Here is a 13574-nt window from a genome sequence, read left to right as displayed (position 1 = left end):
ACCACAAAACATTTATAATGTTACAAAAGATTTCTATTTCAAATAAATCCTGTTCTTTTGAACTTTCTCTACATCAGAAAATCCTGAAAAAAGTGTATCACAGTGTCCACAAAAATATTAAGCAGCACAACTCTTTTCAACATTGATAATAATATGAAATGTTTCTTGAGCACCAAATCAGCATATTATAATTATTTCTGAAGGATCATGTGACTAGATTGGAACACACATGAAGTAGCATCAATTGGGCCCTTTCGATTTCATTTTGTCTAAATTTGTATTTACTGTTTAATTTTTTTATTGTATTTACCTTTTGCACTTTTTATCTGCTTTTAAGGCCCATTCCCACCAATGACGATAACTATAAAGATATAGTTCTAAAAAACAAATTCTCAATATTAAAGAACAGCAGAGTCCACACCACAGCTATAATGATAACGGCACAGAGAAACTATATCGTTGATCACTTTGAGAATGTACTCTGTTACTAACGTAACCTCGGTTCCCTGAGATAACGGGAACGAGTACTGATTTTGATTAGATTATAGAATAACGCAGTGAAACTGCACGAGAACTGTCCTCACTCTTCGGCACTTAGCCGTGTCTTGGTTTGAGGACGACCTTACAGTCGTTAGGCCAAAACTCAAGGCAAGAAGCACTCACAGTTAAGCACTCACATTTCCAGCTTGTCAGTCACCCATTTTCTTGACCGATGCTAAGGTTAGCAGGAGAGCGGTCTTAAGGGAAAGGGGCCATAATTCGGCCAGCTGGAGTGGCTCGAAGGGAGGGCCCTGAGGACCATAGACAGGTCCAATGTACAGTAGGAACCGTGAGGGGGCAGGGCAGGTTTAGCCTCCTAGACCCCTTCAGAAAATAATAAAATAATGTGCACTGCTCTCAGCGAGCACAGGTTGGGTTTTGCCCATAAGAGGAGGTGCCTCACCAGTTTGTACAGACGCCTTGATCTGAGTCCACCTTGGTGGTTTATGTAGGACACCACTGCCATGTTGTCTAAGATATGATGCCCTTTCAGATCTGGCTGGAAGGTTCTGAGGGCCAGAAAGACTGCCGGCATTTCCAGGCAGTTGATATGAAGCCTTTTTTCCACGCTCGACCAGGAGCCAGAAGTCGGCCTGCCCTCACATAGAGCTCCCCAACCCATGTTGAAAGCATCTGTCGAGACCACCTTGCTTCTGGAGACCCTTCCCAGATCCACACCCGATTGGAACCAACGAGGGTCCTTCTAAGGGGTCAGGGCCACGATGTAGCCGTGATCAACCCTGATGCGGAGGCGTCTGCCAAGCTTGGGCTGGAACTCGAGGATTCAGTACTGTACAGTACTGTAGGGGCCGCATGTGAAGCAGGCCCTGCTGAAGTACTGGTGACGTGGAGGCCATGAGGCCCTGCATCCTCTAAAACTTCCTAAGGGGGGTTGAGAACCCAACCTTGAAAGATGCCGTGAGCTGTTGAATCGTCAAGGCTCGTTCTTGCATGAGCTTGGCCCCCATTTGGGCTGAATCAAGAACTGCTCCCAGAAACGAGACTCCCTGGTTGGAAAACAGTGAGCTCTTAGCTGTATTGATCCTGAGTCATCTGGTGACCACACCCTTGAATCAGGGAGGCCTGTCAGCGAATTGTAGCGAGTCACCTTGTTTTACTGTTTTCAACACACAACTTGACACTCCGGGGATGGCTTCTCAAACCTTGGCCTGGGTGGCCAGGGGTTAAAGTCGTTCGAGTGGCAGCTCCCTGTAAATTTGTAATGTGTTGAGAAAAACTTAACTCAGAATAAAGTCATAACATTAGCAAAATAAATTTGTAATAATTTGGAATTTTTTTAAAAGCATTTACAGAACACGTCACAAACTACAAAGAAGCCCTTTCTCAGGCAAAAACAAGGTATTACTCCACACTCATCAGTAACCAACAAAAACACCCCAAATTACTCTTCTCCACCATCAACTGTCTTCTTCACCCTCCTGATGCCGCTAAACCCTCAGATGCAGCTGACCTCTGCTCCAGGTTCCTGGATTTTTTTCAGCAGAATGTGGACACCATCCACCAGCAGCTCCAGTCTCCTGGGCTCTCCCCCTGCCCCACACTGCCCCAACAGGATTCTCACCACTCAGCTGCCCACTCACCTCAGTTCTGCCTATCCACCTTCTCTCCACTGGATGCCGACCAAGTAACAAAACTGGTCATCTCAGCCAAGACTTCAACCAGCAGTCTTGACCCAATGCCCACCACCAAGGTCAAGGCCTGTCTTCCCATCCTCTGCCACCCAATGGAAAACATAATAAATAAATCTCTTGCCTCTGGTGTGGTACCATCCAGCTTTAAAATGGTAGCAGTCATCCCCACTCTCAAAAAGCCAGGCTCAGACCCAGACGACCCCAACAACTATCGTCCAATCTCCAACCTCCCTTTTCTCAGCAAAATCCTGGAAATAGCAGTTGCTGCCCAGCTTCAATATCACATGTCCCACCATGAGCTCTTCGAACCCCTCCAATCTGGTTTCAGAACCCACCATAGCACTGAGACCGTCCTTATCAAAATCACCAATGACCTCCTGCTTACTGCTGACAATGGCCTCATCACCTTCCTCATCCTCCTTGACCTTTCTGCAGCCTTTGATACAGATTCCCATACCATCCTTCTCCACCGCCTCTCTGAGCTCATCAGCCTCAGTGGCTCAGCACTGTCCTGGTTCCGGTCCTACCTCACAGACCATAAACAATTAATCACCCTAAATGGCTCTAACTCTGATCCAGCACCCGCCACCATGGCGTGCCCCAGGGCTCTGTGCTTGGTCCTCTGCTGTTCACCATTTACATACTACCCCTAGGTCATATTATCCGTAAACATGGACTCAACTTCCACTGCTACGCCGATGACATTCAACTTTATATCAGTAAAAACTCCTCCCAGCTCCCACCCACACAACTTGTCAACTGCCTGCAGGAGCTCAAATCATGGATGACCACAAACCTACTCAAACTCAACAGTAATAAGACAGAACTCAAGGTGGTGGCCACTGCACCACTGCTCAGGAAAATTGGAGACCTGGCCCTGGTTGTGGATGGCTGCTACATTTCCCCATCTCCTGAGGTGCACAACCTGGGCGTCATCCTGGACTCCACTCTCTCCTTCCGGTCCCACATCAACAACATCACCAAGTCTGCCATCTGCCACCTCAGAAACATCTCATGACTCCGGCCTTCACGCACACATTCAGTAACTGAGACACTCATCCATGCCTTCATCACCTCCCATCTGGATTACTGCAATGGTGTCCTGTCTGGTCTGCCCACCAAGGCCCTTAGCTACTCCAGTATGTCCATGAACTCTGCTGCCAGGGTTCTAACCCACACAAAGCCCTGGCAGCATATCACTCCCATCCTCCAACAGCTCCACTGGTTGCCAGTCAAGTCACGCATCACCTACAAGATCCTCCTGCTCACTTACAAATCTCTCCATGGACTCTCACCAAAATACCTCACAGATCTCCTCCACCCCTACACTCAGTCAAGTTCCCTGCGGTCTTCTGACAAGGACCTGCTGGACACCCCCCGCACCAGGTTGCAGACTTTTGGGGACAGGGCTTTCTCTGCCAGTGCTCCCACACCTTTGAGACAGTCTACCACTCCCCATCCCTGCCCATGTTCAAAATGCACCTCAAAACATTTCTTTTCACTAAGTTATTTGACCCCTAATAACTAGATTTGGCTACCGTATATAGACCGCCAGGGCCTTACGCTGATTTCCTAAAAGAGTTTGCAGATTTTCTCTCAGACCTATTAGTCAATGTCGATAAAGCATTAATTGTTGGAGATTTTAACATACACGTAGATAATCCAAATGATGTGTTAGGGGCTGCGTTTACAGATTTATTAAATTCATTTGGGGTCAAGCAAAACGTCACCGGACCAACTCATCTTCTTAATCATACACTCGATTTAATTATATCACATGGAACCGATCCAACCGATATAGCTATCATTCCACAAAGTGATGATGTCACTGACCATTATATGGTAACTTGCATATTACGTACTGCTGTAATATGTCATGCGGCGCCGCGTTATCAACCAGGCACAACAATCCTTCCATCCACCATAGATAATTTCTCAAATTGCTAATCTGTCTCAGCTGCTGCTTGAACCCAAACAAACAGATAAACTAGAAGAACTAACTAGCACTATGAGCACCATTCTCTCTGGAACATTGGATGTTGTTGCACCCATTAAATTAAAAAAGGTCAGAGAAAAAATTAAAGCACCATGGTACAACAATACTACGCATGTTCTAAAGAGAGAAACCCGTATTTTAGAGCGTAAATGGAAACAAACTAATTTAGAGGTCTTTAGAATTGCATGGAAAGACAGTATGTCACGTTATAAAAAGGCCCTAAAAGCGGCCAGGGCAGAGCATCTCCACAAACTAATAGAAAATAACCAAAATAATCCAAGGTTTTTATTTAACACCGTGGTTAGACTAACAAATAAACAGACGTCACCCGAACAAAATATCCCGTTACAGTTCAGTAGTAATGATTTCATGAACTTCTTCACTGAGAAAATAGAAAGCATCAGAACCACAATTGTAAACGTTCAATCTTCAATTGCGCCTTATAATTCAGCCTCAATTATCACCCCGCAAGAACAATTACAGTGCTTTACAACTATAGAACAAAAAGAGTTAAATAAACGTATCACTTCATCTAAAACAACAACATGTTTATTATATCCTATACCAACTAAACTACTGAAAGAAGTGTTACCTGTAGTGGAAGAGCCTCTCCTCAATATTATTAACTCGTCTTTATCTTTACGTCATGTTACAAGAACATTTAAACTGGCAGTTATAAAACCACTCATTAAGAAACCACAATTAGATCATAATAACCTAGCAAACTATAGACCCATTTCAAATATTCCATTTATGTCTAAAATATTAGAAAAAGTGGTGTCCGCTCAACTGGGCTCTTTCTTGCAAGAAAATGATATCTATGAAAGTTTCAGTCTGGATTCAGACCGCATCATAGCACTGAAACTGCGCTCGTTAAAATCACAAATGATTTACTTTTAGCTTCTGACCAAGGCTGTATCTCAATACTAGTTTTACTTGATCTTAGTGCTGCGTTCGATACTATACTGTAGATCACACAATACTCTTAGATCGACTACAAAATTATACTGGTGTTCAAGGACAAGCATTAAGCTGGTTCAAATCATACTTATCTGACCGCTACCATTTTGTCTATTTAAATGGAGAAAAATCGATCATAACTCCAGTAAACTATGGAGTGCCGCAGGGATCTGTGTTAGGCCCTCTGTTATTCTCAATATATATGATGCCACTTGGAAATATTATAAGGAAACATGGAATTAGTTTCCATTGTTATGCTGATGACACTCAAATAAATATTCCATCACGGCCGGATGAAAACGCTAAATTATCCAAATTGACAGAGTGTGTTAAAGATAATAAAGATTGGATGACGCGTAATTTTCTTTTATTAAATCCAGACAAGACAGAGGTAATACTTACCGGTTCAAAAAAACGCCCACAAAACCTCTCACAATACAACTTTAACATCGTAGGATGTCCTGTTACTTTATCCTCTACAGTAAATGACCTGGGTGTTATACTCGATTGCAACCTGTCTTTTGAAAATCATATTTCATATGTTACAAAAACAGCCTTTTTCCACCTTAGAAACATTGCTAAGCTACGTAATATGCTATCAGTTTCTGATGCAGAAAAGTTAGTTCATGCATTCATGACCTCGAGACTAGATTACTGTAATGCTTTATTAGCTGGTTGTCCTGCATCCTCAATAAACAAGCTACAGTTAGTCCAAAATGCTGCCGCTAGAGTTCTTACTAGATCAAGAAAATATGAACATATAACACCGATTTTATCATCACTGCATTGGTTACCTATAAAGTTCCGTATTAATTACAAGGTATTGCTACTGACTTATAAAGCCCTAAACGGCTTAGCTCCAGTCTATTTAACAGATCTTCTATCGCCCTATAATCCATCGCGCTATTTAAGATCACTAAATTCAAGGCTTTTGGTCATACCTAGGATATCAGGAACCACCAAAGGAGGAAGAGCATTTTCACATTTAGCTCCAAAACTCTGGAATAGTCTTCCTGATACTGCTCGTTGCTCAGACTCGCTCTCCCAGTTTAAAACTAGATTAAAGTCGCATCTCTTCAGCCAGGCATTCATATAATATTTGTAATCTTACAGTTCAAACTACAATCCGGCCTCTAGCTCATAAATGCCAGAGGAGAACTGGCCCCCGACTGAGCCTGGGTTCTCCCAAGGTTGTTTTTTTCGCCATTAGGTCACCTGATGGAGTTTTAGGACACCATTAGGTCACTTGATGGAGTTTTTCGGTTCCTTGCCACTGTTGCCTTTGGCTTGCTCGGTTGGGGATATTTTGGGGATATTAAATTTAATTTTATCAATCAATAAATTCCACTAGAAACAAACCTTGTTGTATTATTTTAATTTAATACTGTGAAGCTGCTTTGATACAATCTGTATTGTGAAAAGCGCTATACAAATATACTTGACTTGACTTGACTTGACTTGACTATTAGTTCTGAAATTCATCCATAATTTCTTTTCCTACGCTCTAAAAGAATGAAAAAAGATGTATTGCTCAGTCTGGCATCACATTTATCTGAAATGGCATCACATTCCAATCTGAAATGGAATCATCTTCAATTTTTCATAAAATCTATGTAGTGTGGATCTCTCTCAAGCCTTAGCAAGAAGAAGAAAAAACAAGAAAACAGAGATGCATGATGAGATGCATTCTGTTGGTCTAAATCTCAGCATTTTAGAAGAGATATTGATCAGTCTCTGAGTGTTTCTCGTCTTCAGATTGGCAGATATGTAGGAATCCCACTGAGAAACAAGAAGGAATGAAGGTGTGTGAGCGTAGTGGCCCATTCATTATTGATCGAGTGTATTTAAACCCAGAGTGTGATTGTGATCCTGAGAGCTGAGCAGTCATGGCTTGACATGAGCTTGTATTCACACACGTTTACATGCTCCGAGCCGTTTGATGGATCCTCCCCAGTTGGCTGTAATTGCAAGGTCATTATGTTTTTCTGGGAGCCGTACGTGAGCAGAGGGGCTGTATCTGTCCTCTCTCCTCTGATTTATCATGAGGACGTGGAACCCACAACCACATTTCAGCATTTTCCTGCATCCTGCGTTGAAGATTTGATTGTCAATTGTAGATAGCTGTTGTTCTCAAGGCTAGTATCCATCTTTTAAACTACCTCAATGTTTAGTGTGCATGTTCACAGGTAATATAACGGCTCTGTGACATTTACTCTAATTAGGCTTGTCCTTTAAGTGTGTTTGTGTGTGCTCTGCCTGTTGACTGTTTGTGTGTGTGTGTGCGTGTATGTGCGTGTGTGTGTGCGTGCATGCGTGCGTGTGTGTGTGTGTGTGTGTGTGTGTGTGTGTGTGTGTGTGTATGTGTGCTCCCATGTGTTACGGGCTGATAGTGTTACTGTTTATTTGTGTCATTGCCATGTCATGTAAGAAAGGGTTTACAGCGAGTGTTAGCTGCATTTGAAGATGGATGCATGTAGCTGCTCAGAACCACAGGTCAAAGAAACGTGATTCATCTTTCCATTTTATTTTAATTATTTCTCATTTTAGCCCAGCATCATACCATCTCTGTATCTTTTCTTTAATGAATGACATGACATGATTAGACTGTAGCACATGTATGATATCTTACAACCAAGTATTGTTAAAACTGTAAAACTGTGCTATTTTGGTGGGTGATGGGCCTCCTAGCAAAACCAGATCGGCATTACTAGATATTTGCCTATTACCGAGATTTCACTCAGAATAAAACTACTTTAATGCACGGGTTGGGCAAATGTCTGTTTACATTTTGATATCAAACTCAAACACTAGGAAAAGGTATTATTCTCAATATGTCCTCAGATGCGTGGAGCAAGAAGATTTTAATTTAGTGCTGGGATGTTGTTGGTTGGGGTTTCTATGTTGTTCAGAGTGGTTGCTTGGGCTTTGCTATGGTGTTGCTATGTTTTTTTTAAAGGGGACCTATTATGCCCCTTTTTACAAGATGTAATATAAGTCTCAGGTGTCTCCAGAATCAATATATCCCACAGATCATTTATTACACCATGTTGTAAATCCTCATTTTTGGATTTTCAGGACAGCAGGTCTTAGGACCTCATTTTTAGAACCCTAGGTTTTTAGTGACAACACCACCAACCGAAATAGAAGACCAATGGCCGCATGTTTTTCTCGAAGATGTACAACAATCAAGAGTGTGAGTATCAAATGTGAATCCATTTTTATTTGTTTAACATTAAAAAACAATTGTGATGCATTTAATTGGAAAGTTAACGTAGCCGTAGTGATCTAGAGATGCTAAATAGTCTTGAATGCACTACATAGCCATCATTAGCTTCTAATGCTGTAAAACAAATTGTTAGCATATTCGTTTAACGAAATTTTAGCACGACTAGCAAGCTTGTGTTGACTTAGTAACTATCAGCACAATAAACTGTAGCACGTTCATTTTGAAAGCTTGTTAATTACTCATTGTTTTTCCATTTTAAGTAAATTACAATAATCTTAATGTTTTAACTGTCACATGCTCACAGTCAGCCTGTTTACCTCACAATACATGAAATGAGCACGTCTCTTTATTTTGACATTGTTTTTATAATGTTGAATGAGACATTTCACATTTTTAATTACAGAGAGGCCATAATAATTAACTGGTAAAATACCACGTTAGATTGTGTCATGTACTGTATAGTCTATGAAGTGATTTCAAAGACACAGCTGTAGACAAACAATTGAGAAAAGAGGGGAGAACTTCCAATTGATAGGCAGTGCTGCTGCATACTTCACAATCTGGGCTTTAAATATTTAAAGATCAGGAAAAGTCATGTCAATAAGATGTTATTTCTATTCAGATATCTTGCATATCTCTCTCTATTCATTTTTATTATTAATTTTTTACTCAGTTTAGAGGGGCTTTATTCACATGAAAGTTTCAAGAACCTTTTGTTCCCACGGCATTAAAATAAAATGTTTCCAAATATTTGAACAGTACACAATAACAATAATATGAACATTAATTTGTATGAAGATTGATGTAATTATTTGTGTATGGTATATATTGTGTGTGTGCTCTGTGGTCACTAAGATCTTTTAAATATAAAATTAAAAATTAGACAGTTGAACATGTTCAACTAAATGTTCCTTACTTCATTCACTTCTCTCTCTTTCTCTCTCCGCCTTTCTCTCTCTTAAGAGTCTCACTGAGTCTCAAAGACATTGTCATTGAAGGTCTTTCTATGTGGTTCATGTCATGAACAAATTTGTTTTTGTGTGTGTTCAAATGTTATTATATTTTAATTTATAATATATACACAATCTTAAATCTACCCCCAGAGCCATCCTTCTCTTCCCTCTGTACTTTAAAATATGTGGTTGATCTAGTGACTGAAAAGGCTATAACATGATTCCTTGTTTATTTTACTTGATAAGTTATTATATTATGCTAATTAGTCACAATAATTATTCAACATTCAGCTCTTAGCAACCAGGTTTAATTGCAAGAAAGTAGTATTTGGGTGAAATAGACCTTTAAAATCCTTTAAAACGTGGAAATACTGCCTTGGTTGCAAAATGCGGTCCTGGGACTGCGGTTCTCCGATTCAGTAGGTGTTACTGTCACAAATAAAACTAGGGTCCTAGAACGGCGCTCCTGAAAATGCAGCCCTGTTCTCCAATTCGGTAGGTGCCGTTGTCACAAAAAAACTAGGATCCTAGAAATGCGGTCCTGAAAATGCAGTCTCCGGGATTGCAGACTGATAATATTGGATTTTTGAGTGGAAGGAAAAACGCTTGCTTTGCAATGGCATTTCTAAAACTTTGGGAGTTGTGAAATCTAGGATGGTCTGTTTGTTGCTTGGGTGTTGCTATGAGGTTTCTAGGTTGTTCTGGGTGATGCTATGGGATATCTAGGGATATATAACTATGGGAAATCTAGAATGGTCTGGTTAGTTAATAAGGCATAGCTATGGAGTTTTTAGGTTATTCTGGGTGATTGATATAGGGCTTTGCTATGGCATTTCTTAGGTATGGTTATGGGTTTTCCAGGGTGTTCTGGGTGTTTTCTAGGGTGTTGCTATGGAATATCTAGGATGGTCTGGTTTGTTGGTAGTATGTTGCTATGGTGTTTCTAGGGTGTTCTGGTTGGTTGCCAGAGTGTTGCTATAGGTCCTTATTGGATAATGATTCTGGTCGTTATATGGCTTGGGTGGGTCCATCTTTTAGTGTGTTCAACATTTTTATTGTCCATCAGGCAAAAAGTCCAATTGGTTATAAAATGATCAGCACAGCTCAATAAGCTGCACTGGTTTGGGGTATTATTAATAAAGAGTTACATACCAAAGTTAAGTTTACATGTAATAATGGGTTTCCTCTAATCCCTAACCATAAGTAGCCTATGTGCAACAGTGATGCTTGCCTCAGCAAACACCTTTAAAAAGAAGAGAAAGTAAAATAAAAGCTTCAGATCTGAGAGGAAAGCGAGGAAGTGTTGCAGAAATAACAGGTTTTTATTATCTTTTATGAGGGTTCAATAAACAACCGTTGCTGTATTTCTTCTTAAGGCTGCACGGATGTTGTCTTTCAGTATTTTTCTACCGAGAGATCTTCTCTCTGCCTTTATCTTTCAGTCCGTTGGAAGCTATTTCCTCTGTGTTCTCCCTCCTCTCCTTCCCGGGGTGGTGTGTTTGTGTTGAAGTACGGCTCTTTGTGCTCTGCAGGTGTTGCCTCTGTTGTGTCGGACTGGTGACACGCTTCCCTTTGTTCCCAAACAAGCCGCAACAGTCAACTCCGCAGATCCAAGACCTTGAAAAATGGCCTCAATCATTTGAGGACCGGTGTGCAGTTGACAGTTCGGTAAATTAGACTCCAGTGGCCACTGAGATAAATCACTATGAGGGACTAAAGACGTCCTTTTGCTTACTTTTTCACTATTCCAGCAGCTACTCGGAGGTCTGAGTCCGTCAATCGCTGGTGTAGAAATTCACACAGTGCTTAAGATTTAAATAATGCAGATTGGGAGATGTAGGCAAAAAGAAAGAGAGTTACCCATGTGTGCTGTGCTTTCATGAGGCTGTTGAATCATTTCAGTGTGGTTTTCTCTTGTGTTTAATGAGGCTTAGTCACTGACAGTATCCAGGAGCTGTAAACAACACAAAACTCTCCCCAAGTTAATATGAAGGAGCTGAAGTATATGTGGTCCTATGCTGACTGACCTTTATTATGAGTGATATTAGATGATGCTGATGTTTCTACCTAAGTTGTCCCTCGGTGTAAACATGGTGTAGTTCAATTCATTTCGTGTTGACATTACCTGCAGAAAAAGTACATTTACTTTTACTGGTCCCTTTTTGGAGAACCCAAGACATTTTTGAGTGCAGCAAGAACAGTGCTGAGACAGAATAGTGGCCGAGCAGTCAGCACACCACACACCGAACTTGATGCTTGTGCGGTTGAAATAAGTTTAAGTCCAGATTTAATTTCTTGATCCCATTAGTAACCTACTGTAAAAAAAAAATTGTGCACTTATTTTACTTTATTTTAGTTAAATTTGTATTTAGTTATTTTTATAATTTTTTATTTTAACTAAATAACATAAAGGGCACTATTTTAACGATCTAAATTTAAGGTTGACGTACGTGTTTTGTTACATAATTTACACTGTAAATTGTATTTTGTACAATTAGAGAGCGAAAGTATTCAGTACTCAGTAATGAGTTCTTCAGAAAATGCAAAAGCAAAAAACAAAATGCATAAAAAGAAGCTGCCCACATATAAAGAAACCCATAGTTCACATTGCATTCTTGTTCTGATCCAACAGCCAGACATTTCTCTATACTAATGAGTATTACAATACAGCCATATCTCGCCTCTGTAATTACCTTTCCTTACTGCTCGAGAGAGAGAGGAAGAGCGATTGAAAACAGCTATAGAATGTAATTAAGTGGAACTGACAAATTGAAGTGCACCATGTTAGAATCAGCATAAAAAAAATAGCTTAAACCAAAACAAGAAACAAGCAGAAAGTCAGTTAAGTAACAAAAATGTCCTGCACAATATGTGATCACAAATCTGCATTTTGACATCTTTAATGTCACGTTTCATGTAATGGGTCACCGTTTCCATCATGGTCATTTCACGTTTAATACATCATTATGCATTTAAGTGTGTGAATGTATTTTCAACCTGTGGGGGGGGGGGGGGGGGGGGGTTCTATCCTTATATCTATATAAGGTATATCCTTATATCTGACAAACACTCACAAACATACGTTACACACTGCCAAACCTTCCGGACTCCAGCGGTCCTCAGCCACTCAAATAATCAAGACGAATCATCTGCTTGATTTTTATAAAGAGAATGACCTTCTACTAACGCCAGAAGCATCAGAGGCATGAGAGAGACAGAACAGGAGGGCTCCAGTCCAGAAGTCAACGGTCCCCCCAGGTTCCTTTATGCTAGCAGTCAGTCATTTGGTGCAGATATAGATGTAGACCCGGCCCTTTTTTTGTTCTGTCTTCCGGTTTGTGTTTCCACATTATGAAGGTAAAATCTTACGTGTCATGACAAATCGGGTCCTCCCTCGAAACTTGGTCTCTGTCAACTATGTAAGTAAATTATTATACTAATTAAATATGAACAATGTTAATTTAAAATATATATAGGTTATACAGTAGTGCATAATAACACAAACTGAACCTTTCTTTCACTTGGTAAACTGTTAATTAATAAATAATAATAGCCTATAATAATAATCTATTACATAAATAAATGAAAATAATTAAATTCTTTTTATAACTGAAATATTTGGACATTTAACATGTAGCTACATTAAAGATGATTGTAAATACATGTAGGGCAAGTGCAAACGTGTGTATTAACTAAGCATGCTAATCGGTATCTGTATGCTATGCTAGTACATAAGCTAACTAATACAGACATTAATGGTCAATATAGTTCAAAAAGCATTTATCATTTTGTAGGAATTGTAATCATGTGCTAAAGAGAGGCCAATTAAAATTAATTTGAGCCAATGGGATTGCTTGGGGTCCTAATAGAGACCTGGGGTGCATCCAAAATCATACTCTGAGTAGGGCCTAGGGCTAGGCTACTTATTTTGAAAATGTAATAACTATAAGACTGCTAAAAAAGCATGTTCTATATAGTACAAGTGTATGATTATGATTATTACTGTCATTATCCTCCTCTTCCTCTTCTTCTTCTTTGACATTGGCGGGCTGGAACATCAGAAGTCTTGGAGTGCACTCCGATCTCAACAGTGCTCCTCCTCGGAAATCAGCCGTCATTGACTGCGAACTATCTCGCCTCAGAGTGGATATTGCTGCTATAAGCGAGACTTGGCTGCTGGGCAGTGGTTCGGTGCGTGAGAGGAACTACACCTTTTTTCTGGTATGGTTACCCAGACGACCATCATC

The sequence above is a fragment of the Leuciscus leuciscus genome (genome assembly GCF_965113295.1).
Source record: "Leuciscus leuciscus genome assembly, chromosome: 17".
Taxonomy (NCBI): Eukaryota; Metazoa; Chordata; class Actinopteri; order Cypriniformes; family Leuciscidae; genus Leuciscus; species Leuciscus leuciscus.
Note: the sequence above shows the minus strand (reverse complement) of the source record.